The sequence below is a fragment of the Heterodontus francisci genome, chromosome 30, assembly GCF_036365525.1.
Source record: "Heterodontus francisci isolate sHetFra1 chromosome 30, sHetFra1.hap1, whole genome shotgun sequence".
Classification (NCBI taxonomy): Eukaryota; Metazoa; Chordata; class Chondrichthyes; order Heterodontiformes; family Heterodontidae; genus Heterodontus; species Heterodontus francisci.
In genome coordinates this window covers 497,453-505,570 of record NC_090400.1, presented here as the reverse complement: position 1 = coordinate 505,570, position 8,118 = coordinate 497,453, and the positions used below count along the sequence as shown (strand labels likewise).

Here is an 8,118-nt window from a genome sequence, read left to right as displayed (position 1 = left end):
GATGCAACCCGTCCTTCTGCACAGGTCACCTCTGCACCAGAAGAGATCCTACTGATCCAAGTAGCTGAAGTCCTCCTGCCCACACCAACTCTTCAGCCATGTATTCATTTGCCTAATCTTCCTATTCCTACCCTCACTAGCACGTAACACAGGGAGTAATCCTGAGATTACAACCCTAGAGGTCCTGCTTTTTAACCTTCTGCCTGACTCCCTATATTCACTTTGCAGGACCGCATCTCTCTCTTCCTGCCTATGTCGTTAGTACCAATATGGACCACGACCTCTGGCTGCTCACCCTCCCCTTTCAGAATGTCCTGCAGCCGCTCCGAGACATCCTTGACCCTAGCACCAGGGAGGCAACATATCATCCTGGAGTCTTGTTTGTGGCCACAGAAACGCCTATCTGCACCTCTTACGACAGAAGCCCCTATCACTATAGCTCTTCCAACCCTTTTCCTCCCCTGCTGTGCAGCAGAACCCTCTGTGGTGCCACAAACTTGGCTGTTGCTGCTTTCCCTTGGGAGGTCATCCCCCCCAACAGTATCCAAAGCAGTATATCTGTTTGAGAGGGGGATGGCCACAGGGGACTCCTGCACTACCTGCCTGCACCTACTACTCCATCTGGTGGTCACCCATCTCGTTTTTCTGCCTGTGCAGCCATTGCCTGCAATGTGACCACCTCACTAAACATGCTATCCACGACTTCCTCAGCATCGCAGTTGCTCCACAGTGAATCCACCTGCAGCTCCAGCTCCGTAATGTGGGTAGCCAGTAGCTGCAGATGGATACACTTCCTGCACACATAGTCATCAGGGACACTGGAAGCCTCCCTGATTTCCCACATCACCCAAGAGGAGCATATCACGGGGCTGAGCTCTCCTGCCATGACTTACCCTTCGGCTAATTAGTTACTCCTTGAATTAGAAATACTAATTATACGAGGGGCCATATTCTACCCCCTCCAATCTAGTCCTTAAAAAAAAAAACACTTTAGTAGTGCTTAGCTTATCACCAGAGGTTTTATTTTCAACAAAAAAACTTGCCCCTTATTTTTTTAAGATATTCTAAGAGATGCTACTCACCAACCAATCACCTTGCAGCTCTCCTGTGATGTCACTGTTGGCTTTTTTTTTCAAAACTAAGGCGTGCTGTCGCTGCACTTTTTACACACCGCTGGTCTCACTCAAACTCTTTCTTTCTCGCTGTTGCTGCTCTTTTTAAACACCGCCGGTCTCACTCAGCCTCCTTCTTTCTCGCTGTTGCTGCTCTTTTTAAACACCGCCGGTCTCACTCAGTCTCCTTCTTTCCCGCCGTCGCTGCTCTTTTTAAACACTGATTGTTGTTACTTCATTCTCAGGATATAGATGTCACTAGGAAAACCAACATATATTGTGAATCATCATTGAGAAGGTGATGTTGGGCCGCCTTCTTGACCTGTTGCAGTCTGTGTGGTGAAGGTGCTCCCATAATGCTGTTAGGTAAGAAGTTACAGGATTTTTCCCCAGTGATGATGAAGGAACGTCCAAACCAACAACAATAATTTTCATTTTTATAGCACCTTGTATGTAATAAAATGTTCCAAGGCTTTTTACAGGAGCGTTATTAAGCAAAATTTGACATGAAGCCACAGAATGAGCTATTAGGGCAGATGACCAAAAGTTTGGTGAAAGAGGTAGGCTTAAAGTTGCATCTTAAATGAGTAAAGCGAGGTAGAAAGGCGGTGAGGTTTATGGAGGGAAGCAGCAGAGGCAATTTTATATTGGTTTAATGGAACTTCTTGTCCTTTGTATACAATGTCTCTAATTATAAAGTCCAGTTTCCCATAGACTTTATTAACTGCTTTATTAAGATGTCCTGCCGCCCTCAAAGATTTGTGCACAAACAACCTGGCCATATATTATAAGTTGAGGGGGAAGGTGAAGAGGAAAATAAAACAGGCAAAGAGAGAATATGAAAATAGAATGGCAGTCAACATAAAAGTGAACACAAAAATCTTCTACCAGCATGTAAATAGTAAGTAGGCAATAAGAGGTGGAGTGGGGCCTGTTAGAGACAATGAGGGTAATGTATGCTTAGAGGCACAGGACAAGGCTAGAATACGTGGTACTTTGTATCAGTGTTGACTAAAGAAGGGGATGCTGTCTAAATATTGGTAGTAGCTGAGATGGTAGAGGTCATGGATGGGGCGCAAATTGATAAGCAGGATGTGATGGGAAGGCTGGCTACACTTAGAGTGGATAAGTCACCAGGTCCGGGTGGCTTGCATCCCAGGTTGCTAGAGGAAGTGGGAATGGAGATTGTGAAAGGGCTTTCCATATTCTTCCAGTCTTTAGATACGGGGAGGTGCCAGAGGAGTGGAAAATGGCAAATGTGACACCCTTGTTAAAGAAAGGGTGCAAGGGCATTCCTAGTAACTATAGGCCAGTCAGTTTAATATCAGTGGTTGACAAGGTTTTAGAAATAAGAAGCAGGGAAATATAAACAGGCACTTGGAGAGTTTTGGTTTAATAAAGGCTAGCCGGTATGGATTTGTAAAAGGTAGATCATGTTTGACTAATCTAATTGAATTTATTGATGAAGTAGCAGAGAAGGTTGATGAAGGGAGTGCAGTGGATGTTGACAAAATTGATTTTAAGAAAGCATTTGACAAGGTACCACATAAAAAGCTGGTTACAACAAAATTGAGGCTCAAGGAATAGAGGGGGGCGGGGTCAGTGTCAGCTTGGATATAAAAATAATGTTTTAAGGACTGCAAACAGTGAGTTGTGGTAAATGGCAGTTTTTCAGCCTGCAGTTTGGTAGTCAGTGGTGTTGCCCAAGGGTCAGTGTTAGGACCGCTGGTTTTTTGATATAAATAAATGACTTGGATATTGGAATACTGAGTGAAATTTCAAAATTTGCAGGTGGAGATTTGGCAAACTGAGGATGATACCAGTCAACTGCAACAGGACTAGATAGGCGAGCAGAACGAGCAGACAAGTGGCAGATGGCATTTAATACAGAGAAGTGTGAGGTGACGTATTTTGGCAGAAGGAATTGGGAGAGGTCATACATACTCAATGGCCCAGTTCTAAATAGTGTACAGGGACGGAGGGACCGGTGGGTTCATATGCAGAGATCTTTGAATGTGGCAGGACTCATTGAGAGAGTATTTCGCAAAGCATATGGGATCTTGGGCTTCAGAAAGAGAAGCATTGAGTGCAAAAGCAGGGAAGTTATGGTCAGACTTTATAAAGCTCCGGTTAGGTCTCAACTTGAGTATTGCATCCAGTCCTGGTCACAATTTAGGAAGGATGTGAAGGTCCTTGAGAGGGTGCAGAGGATTTTATTTAATTATTAATTTTCATGGGATGTGGGCGTCACTGGCAATGCCAGCATTGGTTGCCCATCCCTAATTGTCCTTGAGAAGGTGGTGGTGAACTGTCTTGAACCGCTGCAGTCCTTGTGGTGCACGTACACACATACAACTGTTAGGGAGGGAGTTCCAGGATTTTGATCCAGTGACAGTGAAGGAACGGCGATATAGTTCCAAATCAGGATAGTGTGTGATTTGGAGGGGAGCTTGCGGATCGTGGTGTCTCATGTGGCTGCTACTCTTGTCCTTCGAGTTGAAAGAAGTCACTGGTTTGGAAGGTGCTGTCAAAGGAGGTGTGGTGAGTTGCTGAGGTGCATCTTGTACATATAGTACACACTGCTGCCACTGTGCATCGTTGGTGGATGGAGTGCCAATCAAGTGGGCTGCTTTGGTGCCGAGCTTCTTGAGTGTTGGAGCTGCACCCATCCAGGCAAGTGGAGAGTATTCCATCACACTGCTGTAGCGGGAGGTAGTGGCGTTGTGGTAATGTCACTGGAATAGTAATCCTGAGGCCCAGGCTAATGCCCTGGGGACATGTGATGAAAGGGATAAATGGGTCTTTATCGGGTTGGCAAACTGTAACCAGTGGAGGGACACAGGGATCAATGCTAGAGCCTCAACTATTTACAATCTATATCACTGACTTGGATGAAGGGACCGAATGTATGATAGTTAAATTTGCTGGTGACACCAAGATAGGACGGAAAGTAAGTTGTTAGGAGGTTAAAAAGTCTACAAAGGGATGTACATAGAAACATAGAATATAGGAGCAGGAGTAGGTCATTCGGCCCTTCGACCCTGCTTCGCAATTCAAAGAACAAAAGAACAAAGAACAGTACAGCACAGGAACAGGCCATTTGGCCCTCCAAGCCTGCGCCGATCTTGATGCCTGTCGAAACTAAAACCTTCTGCACTTCCGGGGTCCGTATCCCTCTATTCCCATCCTATTCATGAATTTGTCAAGATGCCTCTTAAACGTCGCTATCGTACCTGCTTCCACCACCTCCCCCGGCAGCAAGTTCCAGGCACTCACCACCCTCTGTGTAAAAAGCTTGCCTCGCACATCCCCTCTAAACTTTGCCCCTCACACCTTAAACCTATGTACCCTAGTAACTGACTCTTCCATCCTGGGAAAAAGCTTCTGACTATCCACTCTGTCCATGCCGCTCATAACTTTGTAAACCTCTATCATGTCGCCCCTCCACCTCTGTCGTTCCAGTGAAAACAATCCGAGTTTATCCAACCTCTCCTCATAGCTAATACCCTCCAGACCAGGCAACATCCTGGTAAACCTCTTCTGTACCCTCTCCAAAGCCTCCACTTCCTTCTGGTAGTGTGGCGACCAGAATTGCACGCAATATTTATTGCCTTACTGCATGATCCCTCTGAGGTGTCCTCCCGCAGTACAGCTGTGATATTCTCCTTAACCAGTAATGCAACTCCCCCACCCCTTTTACATCCCCCTCTATCCTGTCTGAAGTGGAGTGTAAATGTCAGTGTCACAGAAAATGAGACCAAACAAGATAGACAGAGTGAGACAGAGAGAGAGAAAATGAAACAGACTGACAGTGAGACACAGAGTAAATTTCAAAACTTGAGATGGATATATTTTTGTTGTGTAAGATTATTAAAGAATATGGAACCAAACTGGGTAAATGTAGTTGACATACAGATCAGTCATGAGGTAACTGAATGGTGTAACAGGCTGGAGGGGATGAATAGCCTCCTCCTGCTCATGTGTTCCTCTATTTTACAGGATCATTGAGACTGATGCCCTGAGGCTCCTCTTGCAATACCAGGGCCTTCTATTCCTAACAGTTATGGAACAAGAATATTCAGGATTGTCCAGAGTGGACAGCAATCTCCTCTCCATAGATACGGTGACCTTGACTGTGAGGCGATGGTGAATCCGGGGAGATCAATGGATGGACACAGTATGTGTTGTCATTGTAATGATAATCGTCCCACGTACATATCAATAAAATAGGGAATTCCAGGAAACTCGCTCCAGGAGTGAAATAAAGCCCTTCAATTAAACATGAAACTTAATTTGGAGCAAATCAGATCTGGGATTGTCTTTCCCACACATGATGGTCAAGATGGTCCATGTTATTGGGGCTGGTGGAGCTGGGCAGGGCCTGCCCCATACTGATAGGAGAGGACAGTCCCACTGGGAGGTGATATAAAGCTGAATTAACACTCACTGTTTAATTAATTTTAAAGTGAGACTCGGTGGATATTTCCTGTTGGGTTACCTTTCAGCTGCAGGGAGGATGGAAGTTTTCACATCAATGTTCACTAATTCGAACAGTCCTGGTAAACTTTCCTGCAAGTTCCTTTAACAGGAACATTGCAGCAGCTTTTTCGGGAGCAGAGAGTGCGAGCGAGTGAGCAGCTGGGAAGGTCAGTTTGAAAGTAAACTTAATTTCCTTTTGTTTTTGGCGGAGACCAGGGGGCTGCTGGGTAAGTAAAACACTATATATTTGGGCGGTTTAAAATAACTTTCCTTTCATTGCAGCAGCTTTTTCGGGAGCAGAGAGTGCGAGCGAGTGAGCAGCTGGGAAGGTCAGTTTGAAAGTAAACTTAATTTCCTTTTGTTTTCAGCGGAGGCCAGGGGGCTGCTGGGTAAGTAAAACACTATATATTTGAGCGGTTTCTGAACCCGAGACACCACACTTGTAGTGTCTCCCACCCGCCCTCCTCCTCTAACCAAAAAAAAGGACTCGGTGGGGTGTATATAATGTAAGGCTTTTTCTATTTCTCTGGTTTTATCGTGATTGGTAAAAACTTTTCGTTCCTTTTTCATTTAACTAAATTAAGCTTAAGATTAAAAATGGCAGGAGATCTCAGACCTGTGTCATGCTCCTCTTGCTCAATGTGGGAGCTCAGGGACACGGCTGATGTCCTTCACGTGCAGGAAGTGTGTCCAACTGCAGCTCTTGTTAGACCGCATGACGGCTCTCGAGCTGCGGATGGACTCACTTTGGAGCATGCGCGATGCTGAGGAGGTCGTGGATAGCACGTTTAGTGAATTGGTCACACCGCAGATTAGGATTGCTGAGGGAGAAAGGGAATGGGTGACCAAAAGTCAGAGAAAGAGCAGGAAGGCAGCGCAGGAGTCCCCTGCGGTCATCTCCCTCCACAACAGGTATACCGTTTTGGATACTGTTGAGGGAGATGGCTCACCAGGGGAAGGCAGCAGTAGCCAGGTTCATGGCACCGTGGATGGCTCTGCTGTTCAGAAGGGCGGGAAAAAGAGTGGAAGGGCTATAGTCGTAGGGGATTCGATTGTAAGGGGAGTAGACAGGTGGTTCTGTGGTCGAAAACGAGGCTCCCGAATGGTATGTTGCCTCCCAGGTGCACGGGTCAGGGATGTCTCAGATCGGCTGCAGAACATTCTAAAGGGGGAGGGTGAACAGCCAGTTGTCGTTGTGCACATAGGCACCAATGATATAGGTAAAAAACGGGATGAGGTCCTACAAGCAGAGTTTAGGGAGTTAGGAGCCAAGTTAAAAAGTAGGACCTCAGAGGTAGTAATCTCAGGATTGCTACCAGTGCCACGTGATAGTCAGAGTAAAAATGAAAGAATAGTCAGGATGAATGCGTGGCTTGAGAGATGGTGCAGGAAGGAGGGGTTCAGATTTTTGGGACATTGGGACCGGTTCTGGGGGAGGTGGGACTATTACAAATTGGACGGTCTACACCTGGGCCGGACTGGAACCAATGTCCTTGGGGGTGCTTTTGCTAACGCTGTTGGGGAGGGTTTAAACTAATGTGGCAGGGGGATGGGAACCAATTGAGGAGGTCAGTTGTCGGTAAGGAGGTAGTAACAAAAGACTGTAAGGAACTAGATAATGAAGTCAGTGTGACTAAGGGGAAGAGCAGGCAGGGAGCAGATGATGAATGTAAAGGGACTGGTGGTCTGAGGTGCATTTGTTTTAATGCAAGAAGTGTAGTAGGAAAGGCAGATGAACTTAGGGCTTGGATTAGTACCTGGGAGTATGATGTTATTGCTATTACTGAGACTTGGTTGAGGGAAGGGCATGATTGGCAACTAAATATCCCAGGATATCGATGCTTCAGGCGGGATAGAGAGGGAGGTAAAAGGGGTGGAGGAGTTGCATTACTGGTCAAAGAGGATATCACAGCTGTGCTGAAGGAGGGCACTATGGAGGACTCGAGCAGTCAGGCAATATGGACAGAACTCAAATAGGAAGGGTGCGGTAACAATGTTGGGGCTGTACTACAGGCCTCCCAATAGCGAGCGTGAGATAGAGGTACAAATATGTAAACAGATTATGGAAAGATGTAGGAGCAACAGGGTGGTGGTGATAGGAGATTTTAATTTTCCCAACATTGATTGGGATTCACTTAGTGTTAGAGGTCTAGATGGAGCAGAATTTGTAAGGAGCATCCAGGAGGGTTTTCTAGAGCAGTATGTAAATAGTCCAACTCGGGAAGGGGCCATACTGGACCTGGTGTTGGGGAATGAGCCCGGCCAGGTGTTTGAAGTTTCAGTAGGGGACTACTTTGGTAATAGTGATCACAATTCCGTAAGCTTTAAAATACTCATGGACAAAGACGAGAGTGGTCCTAAAGGAAGAGTGCTAAATTGGGGGAAGGCCAACTATACCAAAATTCGGCAGGAGCTGGGGAATGTAGATTGGGAGCAGCTGTTTGAAGGTAAATCCACATGTGATATGTGGGAGGCTTTTAAAGAGAGGTTGATTAGCGTGCAGGAGAGACATTTTCCTGTGAAAATG

The 8,118-nt window shown here is 46.0% G+C and overlaps 1 protein-coding gene across 1 annotated transcript in view; it reads right to left on the bottom strand.

The window, feature by feature from the left end:
• Positions 1 to 1,318: 1,318 nt before the first annotated feature.
• Positions 1,319 to 8,118, bottom strand: part of LOC137346536 (zinc finger protein 135-like) — a 402,079-nt gene continuing 395,279 nt past the window's right edge. Inside the window, exon 3 of the transcript XR_010968725.1 lies at positions 1,319 to 1,370. The gene's annotated coding sequence lies outside the window, so the exon portion shown is untranslated. The remainder of the gene's footprint in view (positions 1,371 to 8,118) is intronic.